Source organism: Drosophila tropicalis, unplaced genomic scaffold (genome assembly GCF_018151085.1).
Source record: "Drosophila tropicalis isolate 14030-0801.00 unplaced genomic scaffold, ASM1815108v1 contig_694, whole genome shotgun sequence".
Taxonomy (NCBI): domain Eukaryota; kingdom Metazoa; phylum Arthropoda; class Insecta; order Diptera; family Drosophilidae; genus Drosophila; species Drosophila tropicalis.
In genome coordinates this window covers 4197999-4215633 of record NW_027173176.1, presented here as the reverse complement: position 1 = coordinate 4215633, position 17635 = coordinate 4197999, and the positions used below count along the sequence as shown (strand labels likewise).

The 17635-nt window shown below is 36.1% G+C and overlaps 1 protein-coding gene across 1 annotated transcript in view; it reads right to left on the bottom strand.

The window, feature by feature from the left end:
* dpr6 (defective proboscis extension response 6) overlaps positions 1-17635 on the bottom strand; it is a 105439-nt gene that overhangs the window by 50767 nt on the left and 37037 nt on the right. The gene's annotated exons all lie outside the window — the stretch shown is intronic.

Below are 17635 nucleotides of genomic sequence, written 5' to 3'. Positions count from 1 at the left end.
ACGTAATTAGCTGCATATTTTATGAAAATGGCGTCTTAAGAGTAGCGCCTTTGTCTCATTGTCTCAATGTTACAACACAAAAAGCCTCACCCACTTCTTTACTGATTTTTTTCCTTTCTGTTTATCTATACATTCTAAGCTAAATGGCTTTAATGGGGACACAACAAAATGGTATGTAATTCAATAAAATTAAAATCAAATGAAATGATATGTAAACGACAAAAGAGTTACACAAACAATTGATGACAAAAAGTTTCAAAACTGTTGTGAAACATTCGTTTTTAATGGAATTTAGCTATTTTGACTCAAACTTGTTCCTTAAATATCTATTTAATACTTTTTTTCTTTAAAAGTAAACGAAATGAGCGACGAACAATCAATTTAACCTAACCAAGAAAGTAGATCAATTTTCTGTAGCATACATTTCAGCGATAATCTTCTCATTTTAACAATATTAGATTTCAAATTTATTTTCAATCCGAATTCAAAACCGTTGGATATTTTGAAACATGAAAAATAAGATTTTTTAATTTGGTTGATAAAAATAATTACATATTCTATTTTCTTTTACATCAGAAACTGAACTAAGAAATCTTAATAATTATGTCAGCATAAAGTTCTCTCAGCAAAATGTGTAAAAAATTATTTAATTGAAATAACCGCTCAAAACTACACATAAATATGTGTGTCTATTTATGTCTCTATTTTTTATGCTGGAAAAATTGAAATACTTTAGCCACTATGGATTTATTACCAAGTGTTTTTAGTTTATTTTATTTGTGATTTTGATTTAAATACACAATAAAATTGGATACCACATTTATCAAAATTAACAATACATATTAGAAAAATATATATTTTGAAATATAACATTTTTAGAGCTGAACTTGGCCAATTTAGGCATTTGTGGTTCGAGGGTGTTTGTGTGTCTGTGTGCGTGTGTGTTTTTGTGTCTAATCCCCCAATTTGGCCAAATCCAATTTGGCTTTGTTTGAATTTTTCTAACAAAATAAATACAATTTGTATGCATTAGTCGAGAGAAGCAAATCTCTGCCTTATGTGATTGGACATCTGTTAAATTGCATTTGTGTTTCAAGCATTCCATTTTGATTCAATAAATGTTGGCCAAACATTTTGGTTTCGATATAAAATACACATAAATGTATCTAAAACAAATGTTGAAAATTTCACCAATATGTGTATGTACATTTATGTTTTTATTGCATAAAGAGTTAAGAGGTAATAATTATGACCAAATTGAATTAGTAACAATAATTTATACAAATTGGATTTGGTCATAAACTGAAATTACCATGGCAATTCATATCGAATGATTTAACAGCAATAATAACTAGGAAACATGTGTAAGCAGGAAGACATCTCAAGACATATGCCAAGATCGTGGCAGGCCGCGTGTCCTTACTAATTGGTAGCTTAATAGCTAGGAAACACACACACACACACAGACAAATGTATGTAGATTCTATCAAACTACAACACTATTAAGGGGTTTGTGTGTTATATAGGTTATATACACACAAACCTATTCTGTGTGGTGTCGTTAATAATGATATTGTAATTGAATACGATGATTATTATTTGGCAATACGTTAACATAATTCCAAATTAATTTCTGGAATTTGTGGTCTAACTATACATTTCCTTTAAAATAGATGATTTTGCAGCTCTGGCAGTAATCTTGAAATTGGAAACCAAAAATTAAGGCGACAATGTTCTCCTTGTTTGCTGCTTTTGCAATAGACTAGTCGGCAACTTCCAATGCCTCATAAACCTGTCCATTTGTAGACATTTTATCTAAGCGCAACTTAAATGCTAAAAATTAAGCATATAAATTTGCTTATTTCACGCTGTTTGAGGCTCGAGGCGGCTGCTCGTTAAATTATCTCTCTCTCTCTCTCTCTCATTCTTTCCAATGTTGATAGAAAACCGCAATGGGCCCAAGACCCAAGCTATGCCAAAAAGAAACAGAAACTGAGCTGACTATAACAAACAGCGGCGCCATGTTAAAAGGGGAACAAACAATACAAAATTCATAGTGACTTATTACACCTTATTTAAGATGTAAATTTTATTGAACAATTTTTGGTATCAAATTATCGAATAATTTATATTTGGTTATTACTTTGAAACAAACATAGCAAGGAACATGTTCAAATTAAAGGAAAAACATCCTCAGATGTATGAAGTATAAATTCAAACTCGAATTCATTTCAATTTAACAGTTTAGAGTTCCATTTGATATGGTTAACCCCTTTTAGATATAATAAATATTAACATAAGCCACTGAATGAAATGGAATGCCGTAAATATAAACCTAGGCAGAGCTCTAAAGAAAACTAATATTCATTAAATATTTGAACAGCGGATGGCAGCAGCAGCAACAGCAAAAGCAGGACGATGGGGTAAACATTTCACGTTTGAGTGCTTCGAGAAATTTATTTGCAAGATTAATATCAGCAAATTGCAGAGCAGTTAATGCATATAGAAGTCCATGCATATCTTATTTACTTTATGTAAAGCCTCGACCAAAAATATGCAATTGCAATTGCATTAAATTAAGTTGTAAAATATGCAGCAAGGCGCAAGATTCAGGCCCTAGAGCGGATGTTATTGCTGTTGCTGCTGCTGCTGCTGCCGCTGCTGCTGTTGGTGATGATTTTTGAGCTACCTGCGCATTGTGAATTTTGCATGAATGCACTTTGCGGGATTACATACCAAAGTTTACACAGGTTGCGAGCAATGTTAAGGCAGATGGATGGATGGATGGCAAAAAGTAAAGTGAAGTGGGTAGCGAGGAGTTGCAAGTGGTGGAATGATGTGAATGGGTGGGTGAACATTTCATATTTTGCTCGACCTCGACAACAACGGGCGCGTCATCAATTTGATTTGAATTCGTAATCGAAACGTATTGTGAGAATGGCTCAGGCTGAACACACGCACATACAAATGCTCACTACTAGCAACACGCACACTTGCAACACCCGCACGGATGGCGTTGCAAATATATTTTTGCGTTGCTTTTTTCAGAACGTGCAAAAATAATCGTTTGAAATTCAATTGATGACATGATTCCGATCAGGCAAACCGACAACAGCAACAGCAGCCATACCAGAATGAAGCTGACTATGGCCACCGAGCGTTTTTCATCAATCTTAGTGGAAATTGCAATTTTGTGGTGCATTGCATATAGGAGTGTGAATGCATAAGTGAGTGAATGAGCAACACCAGCACCAGCAGCAACAGCAGCAGCAAAAACGTTAAAAAAGGAAAAAAAATAAGAGAAGGAAATTTTCTGTTTCATCAGCCATTTGCCATTGCCATTTGTGGTCCGGTACATTCTTCTTGTTTGGTTGAAAACAAAAACAGGTTGCACCCTAGCTAACGTCATGGGCATTTAGTGAGGACATCTTTGGCCAACAGCAGCAGCAACAACAACAACAGCAACGACAACATATGGTTAAGAATTTTTAAATGCCTCTTCTATCACTCCACAGAACAGGACAAAAACATGCCACAAAATTGAGACTCGACTGAATTTAAGGAAATTTTAATTCTGCCTACTAAAACTAAAATTTATTGAAACTTTAAAAAATACTTCGTCTTTTAACTTAATTTAATGATTTAATGGATATTTGAAATTAAATTGAGATTTCAGTTACTAACATACTTTTACTCTTCCCTACCATGCAGCAAAAAAAGAGAGAGAGAGAGAGAGACGGAGTAAGTAAAAAACCAAGCCACATAACCACAAACACCAAAAAGCATAAAAAAAAGAGAACAAACGAAAAACAAGAAAAGAAGAAATGAGAGAAGGAAAACGAAAATGCTCAACAACAACAAAATCGACATTCAAAAATGAAACGTAACGTGAGTAGAGCAATGTCTGCATGCCTTTACCATTATATCCTTACTCACTCCCCACATTTTTTTACAAGACATTGACGTAGCAAAAAAGGGATTAAAACTGGTACATATTTATCTTTGTTACAGCTATTTTGCAGACCACATCATAGGAGATTGAGTGATTATGCAATGGATTGTGGTGCTTCTTCAACTTCCTGTTCAAGTTGAGATTAACTACTCTGTGTAATCAGATATAAACCTCGATGGATATTAAATAAAACTGATCTACGGCTGGCAGTTTAGCTATATATAGCGAGTCGCAATTGAATCGATGGGGAAAACTGTTTCGGGATGATAAAATAAATGAATAGATTTTATTTTGAATTTCATGTCAACTTAGTCAACTTAAAACAATATTTTAAATTAACAAAGTTAATTCTACCTAAATAAGATCAGAACTACGCTCGTGTATGTATGTTTGTGTATGTGTGTGCGTAGGACTGAGTTCTCAGCATAAACTGCAATTGTTGTTGAAAGCATTTGCATGTCACTCATTCGCATTGTGCGCACCTGTATTGGCGTTGTCAACAGTGAGGCCCGCGTTTCTTCAACCTCTCTCTGTCCCTCTTGAACTCAGCTTCAAACCCAATACTATTGCACATTTGTATGTACTCACTCTTGCCTACATTCTCTTGGCCGTATTCTTTTTCAACAGTTTTGCAAACCTGCGCACATACACATATTTAATGCAGTCATTCTATATGCATGAGAATGTGAAGAAGAAATCGTCCGTTTTGGGGGCATCCATTGTTGTGGCCCAAAAGACGATGTGTAAATGAATTGCCAACAATGGGCGACTGTGCTGGCATGTCCCTCATGGTAACATATTGGCCATACTTACATACATATATACAAACTATGTGCAGCTTCCTTCATGTGGCAGGATGCAACCATTAAAGCGATTGATTTGCCACAACTTTTGTGGACCTCAACTGTGAAACTCTACGGCGCCGAGGCTGTAAAGTAAACGCTACACACACAAACACACATACACACACACACACATGTTAAACCTTTCCCTTCAGGCACACAAGACAGATGAAGCAATTCAACTTGCATCAGCTGTGAAAGAGTCTTTCTCTCTCTCTCCCTCTCTGTCTTTATTTTTGTATATTTTAGCTTTTTCTTATTTTTCGGCTGCAAGACAAACAAAAAATATGTATAATGCAATAAAATAAAATAGGAAAAAGGTAAGACAATATGCCAACGTTCACAAGTCAAACACTTTCTAGGGAAATGTAGATGCAAGAAGAAACGAGAGCATTTCGGGTCTGTGACTAGGACGGTGTAATGTGGTGTGGTGTACTGTGTTGCAGAACGAAGGATAAGTGAGACAGTTGAGATAGTTGAGGCAGTGGCGAGCAGTTCAAGTTGTTGCATCACAAAATTTGCACATTGCATACGATTTGCATTACACAAACTACAACCCAAAAATTGTGAACTTTGCGGGTTATACTAAACTCCATCCATGCGTGTATGCGTGTCTATCCATGTGTATGCGTGCATGTGTGTGTGTGTGTGTGTGTGGAAATCAGTAGAAACAGAATATTATGAAGCTGAAGTAAAAACAAAGGCATCGCTTGCTTCGAGTTATAAATATGTAAATAAGTAGCAAAAGTTGCCAGTTTACAGTTGGCGGGCAGGTGATGGTCTCGGTACCGGTGACGTTGCAGTTGTAGTTGCATTGCCCCTTGCTGCCCCCCGCTGCCCCATCGCCGTTCGAGAATATGGGCAAAAAGTTAACAATATGCTCGACATGGCTCATGTTCGGTAAGCGTAAGACAAGCCAACTAAAAGTTGACGGCAACAGTTACATCACGGCGGCATGTTAAAACCAGTCTCAACCCGAAAGTCCTTAGTCCTACACTCTGTCGGAACAGTGGAAACATTTCAACCCAGTAGTTGACAAAAACACAAAAAAAAATCATAAACCACACAATTGGGAATACACTTATGAAGGCATTACCAAGAGTTCTTCTATTTTAAAGAGGGCGAAAAGTGTTAGCCATTATATTGCTAACTTTTTAGATTCCATTACCAACTGTTCAAAAGAAAATTCTTTTCATTTGGTCTCCTTACAACACTTTACATGTTATGTTATTTAGTCCCTTTTGACAAAAGACAGACGATTTCTTGTTAAAAAGACTTTAAATCTGTATAATTTTCTACATTTTGTACAATCAATTTACAATGCGATCAAAATGAATTGTTTCCATCTTCTATAATAGTTTTCCGAAAATAAAAAGAAATAGTACGCCAAATGTGAAAAGTAATCGGTCACCAAATAAATTCAAAGAGACCTTTATTGATAGATAATTGTCTTATAATTAGATAATCTATCATTCTGCATCTCTATAATTAGTTATCTTAGCGTTCATTAGGACAAAATTTGTGAAGATAGTGAAAGGGCAATGTCAAGTGTTGTTGGCCACAGTAAATAAATTGAGGAAATTTCTTCTTTTTTTTCTATTTCGCTTATGGCAATTCTAAAAGACTCTGGCAACAGTTGTTCAAGTTTTTGATTGAGCGTTGACGACACTCGCTAAAATTTCGCGCCACAGCAGTTCAGGACGACATCAAAGGGAGTGGATGAGAGTAAGGCAGAGTCGGGACAGGCATAACAGGCAGTCACAAAGCAGCAAATGCAGCCGTTGCTTGCGTTCAAATTAATTAAAAGCATGTCTAAGCCCTTGCCGGGATACTATGAACTAGAACTACTCCTGCTGCTACTGCTACTGCTACTGCGACTACTAACTACTCGACATCGTCATCATTCTGCCATAGTTTCAGCACTCTTCATGCAGCTCCAGTTCTTGTTCATGATTTTCTGGATTCGGTTTTCCAGTTGGGGCGCGGAAATTACAAACGCACAAAGACAAAGCCTTCAACACATGTCAGATGTCAAAGCAAATTAGAAAGAGAGACTGAAGCAGTTAAAAAGGGAGAGATAGAAGGACAAAGGCACGACACGGGAAAATGGCAAGATGAGGGAAAAACGCTTAACTTGTCGTGTTGGTTTTTTCCCCTTTTTATTGTTCCTTTTTTTCTATTCGGCGAAAGGGCGTTCAAATTTATGCGGCTTTAAAATATTTCGCTATATCCATAATATAAAATAACGCATAAGATATAGAGAGACAGAGAGAAGAGAAATGGTCTTATTCACATAATTTTTCACTAGTTTGGCCGGTTTATATATGTATATTCCTTTCGTTTGGTTCTCCATTGGATGGTCGGCCATCATTTGCGTGTTCTATCTGCTCGATCTTAAATGCAAATAAAAAGACCAAGCAAATTGTATTTATTTATCGCTTATTTTCTTGCTTTGCCCCCAAGTCCGAAAAAAGGGCAAATATTTGCCAATGTCAGAGCGCCGCAAAGTATGCAAAACAGCTTTAACTAACACCTACACACAAAACCATACACACTCATCTCCTCCCTCTCTCTGTTGACATTACTCTATCTGTGTGCGTGGGTGTTTGTGTAGGGGTCATGGTGACAATTGTGCAAAAAACATTTTGCACTTGGCCACAGTTGAAACCAAACCGAAGAAAAACCAAAAGGAAAATTGCACACTAACAACAACAGCAATTGTTGTATAAATGTTGCTGTAGACATATCCAAATCTTATCAACTATATTGTCATGTGGTTGTTCTTGCGCCATGACAACATTCATTGTTCTAGTTTTCTTTCTCATTTTCTCTCGTTTTGTTTTCCAGTCCTTTTTGCAAAATTTTTATATAGTCTAAAGGAAGAGAAATCAACTGGGTAGTTTCGGCTGTCAAAAAAAAATGGGTTTACGTTTTGTTACTTTTAACCCAATGCATTGCATAATAGATTAGATAAATTTCAGAAAGTTTAGTTTGCACTTTTGGTAAAACGTTTCTAGGAGATTTGGCTCAATTGAGATTGTTGTGATTACTAAATATTTTTATTCATATTTTTGCTTGATTTAAATTTCCATTCGATTAGTAAAAATTTGCAGTTAGGGTAATCAGTCTTTGGAACTCAGAGAATTTGATTCATTGTTTATGTGTGTGTGTGTGTGTATGTGAATCTTGGCTAACAATGGCTCCTTGTTTGCACCGGAAATGTATGCATCAGGGCTATGTCTCACTTGTTCGTCCACTATCCTATTCAGTCAGCCAGTCACTAACTCACTCACCAACTCAGTCAGTCAGTCAGTCCGTCATTCATTCGTTCATTCATTCATTTGCACATTTATATGTTGCTGTTGCTATTGCTATTGCTATTGCTCTATGTAAGGCATTTTTCTAGAATGTATTTTTCTGCTTTCTTTCTGTTGCCTTAGCCCCGCTTTTGGGATATTTACGCTCCATTGTTTGTCGCTCAGGCGGAAGTATAAAATTGTTTACTAGATAAGACACACACACACACACAGAAAAAGAGAGACAGAACGGACTAAAGACATGAATGGATGAAAAAATAGAAACGAGACCGAAAATGATAGAAAAAAGAGAGAAAGACATCATCGACTTAAATGGTTTTGCCTATCCCTTCCATCTGATAGTTTTTTGCCATTGTGCAATGTGAATATTGTTTGGTATTTCTCTTGTTTTTTTTTCTCCTTTTTTTTTTTTGTATCTTGTTTTCTGAATTTTTAACATCTCTGTTTTATTGCACCTGACAAAGTGTTGTTAGCATTGTTATTGTTGTTGCTGCTGCCACCATTCTACCCCCCAAATAGAGTATCAATATCTTAGCTACTTAATCTAGCTGGGCAGGTGACCTAAAGCCAGACAAGTGAATACATTTTCAACAATTTAAAACTTGTTATCGAGTTCAATATATGTACTTTCTAAGAACATATATATATACATATGTATATATTTGTTATTATACATATTTGTTGTCGCCGTCGCGTCTGGTTATGCCGCACTTTGAAATTTATGGTTCATTGAATGCGCATGAAAAACAATCGGAGACAGACAAGAAATCGAGAGGGACCAAGAGAACAAGAGAAAGTCGCGCAAATTGTGCAAAATGGAAAAACAAAAGAATTGAATTTATTTTTTCTTTCCTTTTTTTTAAACAATTCGAGTTAAAACTGTTGTAAGTTTCAAACTGCCTGCTGATGAATTAAAGATTCGAGATCCAAACAGCTAAACGACAAAGGCGACTAAAAAGATGGAGAGCTAGGTAAATAATTATATTTTGATCTAGCTTTTTTGTGAAGGACATTAATTGACAACAGGGGTGGCGCTATCCTAGATAGCATTATCGTCGTCATGACAAAAGGCATTCTAAAGATATTTTTTGAATAACGACGCCCTGTTTTATGTAGTGGACAATATTGACGATGATATTATTATTATTACTCTTTGTTCGCACTTCTACAAATTGAAATCCAAACAAATTTAAGTGCAACGAACTACATTCATTTCTCTTTTAGATATCAATGCAAAAATTGCTGGCCATATATAACACTTGAAAAATACTAAATATAAGGAAAGTCCAGTTACTGCTGCCGAAAAATGTTTTTACTTGGTTGCAGTAAACTGCCGGAAAAAAACTTTCTATTCCTCTCTCATTCTCTATATACATATACATTTTATAGCATTTGTTTATTTTCCAGTTGTATAGTATTTGTTTATTTGATTGCATTTAGTTCTTGAGGGTAGGGCAGAGGGCAGGACAAAGCTTTCTGCACTATAAATCCGTTCTAAGGACTAAGAACTTCTTTTCCAGATGAAGGAGCCAAGCAGGGCAAGAGTTTTTGTAAGCAACGCCTCAGGTTATGCTACACTAAATTTGTACTGCAATTACAGACAACCAAACGAACGAAAATTTAATTATTTTCACAATTTTGGAATAGTGTGAAAAACAAAGCAAAGCAAAAGTCAGCATCAAGGAACAACACAATTAAATACTGTGTCCAAATAAGGCTAGATGTATGTATATATAGAGAGAAAGAGAGAGCTATGTTCAAAGTCTTTGAGGTATATTCAGCTTGAGATAGCCACAGAAAATGAAAAGACAAACATGTCCATGTGCACAGACATTGCACACTAATTGAATTTTAGAATATAAAATTGAAAAAATAAAACGAAAAACAAAAAAATTTCACCCGAACAGAGTTGAGAAATTCAATTGAAAATGCTCCAGGCGGCAATGAGAGAGAAAGTGTATATATGTATGTATGTTCGTCTATCTGAGTGTGTGTGTGTACATTAGCCTGCGGCTTTTTCAAAACAAAACAAAAAAACAGAAAAACAAAATAAAATATATATGTATATGGCCATGGCACGTATTATTTCAATTCCGTTTGATAAACAGCCAAATCACAGTTGTTAAAAAAAAAACACCAGACAAAAAATGAATTTAAATTAAATTAAGTATATGTATATGTACATACAAACATATATCTATAGTCTGTATCCTCAGACATTCTCAGTATCAATTACCACTTTTCAAATGGCATTTTTGGTTTATTTTGCTTTTGATTTCGAAGGCACTTTTAGGGTTTATTGCTTTGAGTTTCTACTTGAAGACCAGATCAAGTTTTTTAAGTGGCTAGCCAAAACAATAGCAAAAACAACAACAACAACAATACTCAGCATGAAAATTAATAAAGCGAAACTTTATTTGCAACTGCAAATTAAGTAACTAAACTCGGCCAAAGCATTATGGCCAAATTACTTTTTATGAGTTCATTTCCTTTTCAATACAACGAAAATCGTACACACACACACACACAGAAAAAAACACCAACTAAAGATGGCCAAAAAAAGTAGAAGAAAAAAGCAGCTAAAGAAAATGAGAGAGCAAAAAATTGTTTGCCATTTTGCTGGCAAATAAAAAGCCACTCACTTCAATGATTCGGCAAAAAAAAAAAAAAAAACCCGAAAGGAAAACAAAAAAAATAAATAAATAAGAAGAGAGAGAGAGTAAACTTGAGGCAAACGGTGAACATGGCGGCACACATAACGACTCAGCGAAAATGCGAGGAAACAAAACGTCAGTCAGTCGGTCAGAGAGTCCTTCGATGAACAACGGGAATGAAAGAGAGATTGGCTTTGGCTTTAACTTCGGGTTTGGGTTTGGCTTTGGTGTTGGGGTTTGGGGTTGGAATTAGGGTCGATGGTCAGCCAGATGATGCGGTCTCCTGGCTGTCAAGTACCTGATGATGTTTAGCTAAGCGCTAAGCTCTCTAAGAGCGTGCGTTGCTCTCGAGTGCTACTGCTACTGCTGCTGGCCGCCAATGATGAAATTACAACATTAGCAAACTAATCGTAGCCACTTTAGATGCCAACAACGTTTCATCGCAAATACGTTGAAAGTTGCTAGCGATTTGATGGGAAAAGGGGAGTGGGGCACTGAAGGATACGATGTGGTAGTTGAGCAAAGGCGAAGCAATATAAATGTCTGGGGGTACCTACTGCCGCTGCTGCTGTTGGCTCGAATGAAAAACAAACAATACGGCGCAGAAAGTTGGGAATTGTGTTTCACCTTGTTTGGTAGAAACAAAAAACCAGGCAACTCGAAAATAAAGCAATTTCAAGAGGTGAGTCCCAGGCATCAGGCGATATATATACTTATATGTCTGTATATCTGTATGTATGTAGTCAGGTAAAACGAAAAGGCTGAAATAAAATTAAATGAAATGAAATTCATCAATAAATCTAACAAGACGAGCCAAGTCTTTCTGCTTTGCCATAAATATTCAGTGGGGCACATCATACATTGTTGCTGCCCTATGATGTTGTTGGCCATGTTTTAACTACGGAAATTGTTTGTATTTGCAGCGGAAATACCTTAGCTTAATAGGCCAAAATGAGTGTGAGCAAGATGGAAAACCAGGAAAGTTCAATGAAATGTTTTCTCAATGGATCTTTTTTGTTCTTATTGAGGCAATACAAGTGCGACTCATGAGGCAAAGCGTAAAGTGCACTCGTGGGAATTCACAGCGTCAAATACAACAACAACAACAACAAAAACAAGTAAAAACAAAATACATAAGGGAAAACAGAAAAATCATCCCGCCCCAGCCAAATTTGTGTTTGCCTCACGTATCCAGTCTGTAAGCAGGAAAATGTGTAATCACTGCTCATCAAATGATGCCATCACTTGCACTGAGCAAAATAGTATAGTATTAATAATGAAGAATTTATTATAGAACTGCACATGGTCAAAGATTTTAAACGGAATGAAGAAGGAAAGAGAAATCACAATGAAATTTAATATGGAGGATTGTTGCATGTTACTGTTAATTGCATAAAAATTAGCATAAAATGAAAAACACATGGAAACGATATATGCATTGGAAAAAAGAACGAAAAGAAAGAAGATGTTAAAGAAAAACCTTCAATAAAATCATTGAATATTCGGAAAATTACATTACTTATTTCTTAATTTTGTAATGTATGAATTGTCGAATGAATGAATTCCAAGTGTGATCAACAGGAGGACAGACGGCAATGGCATTACTTTTCTTTTAATTGCTGTTCACCGTAAAGTTTTGCTCTATAAACATTTTAACTAGGCCTATAAACAAAGGCCTAATAGGCGCCATCAAGTCGTTTGCATGATTTATGGACCAATGTGCCCCTTTTTTGTAATGTTACTTTTTCTCTTCATTTTTTGCCATGTATTTTGCCGACATTAACAATCTATATACAGATACATAAAAAGGTAGTAAAAATTCCGACACAGAGGAGCAAAACACACAGACACACACATACTGGGATAGAGCGACACTGAGGACTCGTATGGGGAAAGGAATAAAGTGATGCCAGGCAGGCAGTAATTGAGGCTGAAATAGGAGCAGCCACTGGCATGCTCCACTTCAACGTAAATTTCCCCAGTGGAGCTTAATCAATACCCAAATCATATACGGAGTTCTTCTCCACAGAGAGATAGAGAGAGAGAGAGGAAGATGGCGAGAGAGCGAGATAGAGAGAGAGAAGCAACAAGAACAATGCAATATAAATAAATATTTGACGTGTGAGAACGTTTGTCGTTTATGTTTACGGGTAAGTGAGTTGTTTAGCAGGCGACATAACAATTGCAGATTTAGTGAAATTGCTTTTACTTGGCATTGGGCCACACCATCTCTCTCACCCTCTATCACCATTCATACGCATAGCCATTTCCATACCCACATTACAATCCACAGTCCGCCACAGGCAGGCAGGCAACCTACATGGCCATCTTCCCCTGATTGCTGACAGCAGCAACAAGAATGCGTGTGTCCTTGTCAACGTGTTGTAATCAAAATGGAACTTGATGGCAGAATTGCGCAAATTGCGCTTTTATGTTTGCCTGTCGATACAAATGGTAGCCAGATAGACGAACGGAATAGCCTCTTCATATATGAACAAGTAGATAGGTTTATTTGGGTTTTACTAATGCATATGTGACTATTTTCAAAGTGCAGCAATATAATTATCATTCACTTGACCAAAGTATAGATAGATAGGCTGAAATTATTTTTCTATTTCTTTGGTTTTTTAATGAAAAATAGCAAAAGCTTTAATAATCCGAATTCGATCGAAAGCACATGTATGTATGTACATGTAGGTTATTAAATATTTCAATTATTTAAATTCCATGAAACGTTTGCATCTTCTGCATAAAAACCTAACAGGCCTATTGAGGAAATCCTTTTCAACAAGACAGAACGAAAATGTTTTCTTTTTTTTTTAATTTTAATGAATTCATAGTTAAGTGAAAACACACATAAATGGAAAATTCGTTGTCATGTGTGTGTGTGTGTCGTCATATGGTCTAATAGTTTCGAATTGCAAGTTTGATTTCTATCTACATTTTACATTATTCCGCCCAACTGTCTGAATGATTATGCACTCTTTACTCTTTGTTCTAACACACTGAGAGAAAAAAAAAGAAAGCAGAAAAACAAAGAGAACATTACGAATAAAAGGTAAAATTATCGCACAAATTGAAAACGTGAAGCATGCGGTTCATTGGTAATTCATTTATGCGCACAGTTGCCAATGGCTGACTGCTTGCTTGAATGTCTGTCAGTCCTGGGTCCTTCTGGTCTCTCTGGTCGTTGACTGTGTCCTAGCTGGCTGGTTTCTCGGTAGCTGCAGGTGTTTCGCATAAGAAATGGCCTGCCATCGATAGCAGCCCGGTATTACATGTAATTTATACTTTTCAGCAGCTCCCAAACCAACTCATCCACCCAACCCAGCTACTCACTCTTGGAGTCGGCAGCCGGGCACACGGCATACGGGACCACCACCACGCACGACTTGACGTCATGATAATGTATCGAATTCATTTTCCAGTTACTTTGCTTGCCAGCGTTCTCTCTTCCTCTCTCTAGCACCTCTCGCTCTCTCTCTCTCTTTCTCTGTGTCTTGGCCACCTTTGGCACCTATTACTACCTTGGCACACCTTTCTTGCCAGCATTTTGTTTGGCAAATATCACAAAACGCTTTCGACACATTCCTCGCTTTTGCTCAATGTCTCTCTCTTTTTCTCTTCCTCTCTCTTTTTCTTCGACACTCACATTCATACTCAATTACCTACGTGGCTCTGCCTCTTACCTTCTTTCCTGCTTCGTTTTTGGTTTTTGTTTTTGATTGGAGAGTTGGCAAAGTTGGGCTGAGTTGGCTCGCTTCACTTCACTTCACTCATTTTTCGTTTCCATTTTTCTGTTTGAGTTTGGCCAACGTTCAATGACTTGGCTGGAGCCCCGGAAAGTTTGTTGCAAATATTTGACCAGCTACAACGTTCCGTCCCCTACGTAGCTATCTCCCCCTCTACGTACAAAAAAAAACGTCCTGCCATCCATATGCGCTGGGCTCGGCTCACACATCTGCTCTACTCTTTTCAATTGCAATGCATTTATTTATTTGATTTCTTTGCCACTTTTCTTACTTTTTTATGGTGTTTCTCTCGCGCAAGTCAAACAACCAACAGAAAACTAACAAAATAAAATCTAAAAAACCAAAAAAAAATTCCCGATGCACATGAGTGGAACTTGAAAAATATTATTTAATATTAAAATATGTATGTAAGTGTGTGGCAATTGCCTTTATGGAGTGGAATAGCTCGTAAATTTAACTTTGTATAATTTACTGCACAGAGAAACGAAATTGGAATACGAAATTCAAAATGGAATTGGAATTGGAGTAGATTGGTTGGACCCAATGGACCAACCAATTGCACAAATATATATGTATATATCTATGTACATACTTGCCAATAAATATTATTTAATTTCATTTTACTGCCAGGGCATAAATCAATCATAATCAATATTTCAAACGCAGCAAAGTAAACAAAATAAAAGAGTCAAAAATTAAAGTATCGAGTCCCCGACACTTAACTTAAAAAACTTCAATAACGAGAGTAACAAGGATAAGTAACAAGGATTTTTCTCTTCTCTCTAAGTGAAAAACTTCGGACGAATTTTATTCTAAACTTAAGTTAAGGTGATATATTAACTTAACTATTATAAAAAACAATGAACGATTTTGTAAATATTTTTAACAGAATATTGAATACTTTTAGACCACAAATAGATTATGCAGTATTTTTTCCGATCAGTCTGAATGTTATTTTGCTTTTGCTAAATTTATAAAATGTCCCTCGCTGAAATGAATTCAATTTAATTCGTCTTAAATGGCGTTCAGTTGGTTCATTTGCTCGCGATTCTGGTTTCATTTTGCTGCCACAAAAACATGCAAATGCACTTAGAAAAGTATTTGACAGCCATGAACAGACGCGCGGACGCGAATGCGGATGCGAACACGTGCTAATACCGAAATGCCTAATGCTTAATGCCTGATACAGATGCTGATTGATCCATTAGATTGATTGATAGATTATTTTGTATATTGCTTGATCGAGCGTATCATGTCGATTAGCTTGGCTAGCTAGTTGAAAACGCGTCGAAATGCTCACCTGCTGCTGCTGCTGCTGCAGAAGTAAAAACGAAAATCCATTCGCTAACCAATTGGTCAATGTCTCTCTCATTTGTGTTCTCTGTCCCTCTCTCTGTTTCTGTTGGCCGAAAGTCAGAGAAAGGCAAATGGCAAGTGCCAAATGTCAAATGGCAAATAGCAAATGGCAAAAATTGCTAACAACAACAGCAACAAAAACTGTCATTGCCCGGCAGCTCAGACCGTTTGGCATTGTTGTCATTGTATATACATATATTTATTTTTTGTTGTTCGCCTCTTTCATTTTGCTTTTGCTTTGGGGGGGCACTTTAATTATTTTTAACACCCACCTGGCCACGCCCCAAGCGGAAATTGCATAGTGTCACTGTCAGAATGTCGCTATCGAGGAGTTGTCGTTTACGTTGCTCTTTTGCTGTTGGCTCGCTTTTTTTTTTTTTGTTTTATTTTAATTGAATTTTGAAATATGTGTTTGCCTTTTTTTCGTTGCTTGTTGCGTTCTTGTTGCTGCACCAAAAATGCAATTAATTCGAGCATTTTTTGAATTGTTCCATTGACCCTTCGCACTGTGAAGTTATTTGTTGCCGCCAATGCAATAAATAATCGAAAGCATTCAAAATATAAATCAAATGCATTAAACGTAAGTGAGATGGCACATGGTGGATGGGCCAGATGAGCAGAAATTGTTAATAAAATTATTTTTCGGTTTTTTGCCCACCCAACGAAAAGGACAAGAAAAAAGGCAACTCAAATTGTGCTAATATCTTTGCTTTGTCACAGCTAATACCAATTTGTTTTGGCAATTTGAGCACAGTGGAGCATTTCTTAAATTGGGTTTGAAAATAAACTAGTTAAGGACCCTAACTATGAAGAAAAAAGGTAGAAACCGAATCGGTTTAAAGGTTAAAACTTTTATTTAACTAATTTTCCCCACAATCTCTTTCTAATCTTTAACAATGTTGTCCTGTTTTCTCTCATTCTTCAACCTTAATCCTAAATCATTAAAAATCTTAAGTCAACTTCAGGACACGCAAATCAACTAATTTTACTTGACAATTTAATTGTTGCTTAATGAAAGTGCATAAGAAATTTTAAACAACTTGTATAAATGTATAATATGACAAAACAAATACTATTCAAGCCACAAGTTAATCCAATGTGTATCTTTGTCTGCACACATGACGTATGCCTCATTCGTTGGGCAGCTACATAAACAATTTATTTCCACTGGCATTTCAATTGTTTTTAAACTTTATGCATATTTGAAATAATAATATTCATAATTGTAATAATGATAGCAGCAATAATTTGACAAGGCCAAAGAATCATTCATATGCAATTGTTTAACTGCGGCAATTTCATAGTAAACATTCGTTTCGAATCTGTGTTGCAACATGGTGATTCCCCAAGGCAATTAGACGAATGCTCAATTGCCAGCTATGTATAACTATGAGGAGATCTGTATAATTGACACACTGGACTGGCTAGTCGAGGGCTCTATCAATAAGATTAATCAAAAATCAATAAGAAAAATACAAGTAAATTCAATCAAAAAATGGTAAAACAATATTTAAAACATAATTGAATGTTTACAGAAATTCGTTTACAGATGTTGAAAATAATAATAATCAATTGTGTCTTGTTCTTGGATCTTGGCTTCCTTGTAAAACATTTTCGTTTTGAGCGACATCAAGTTTAATACAGACAAAAAATGGAGCAAACTCAATGCTGATCTCAACTTATAGAAAACTGTATACTAATAGGTGAGTAAGCTTTCAGTATGATCACAAGAATTATTTGTATGTATGGGCAACCACGACCA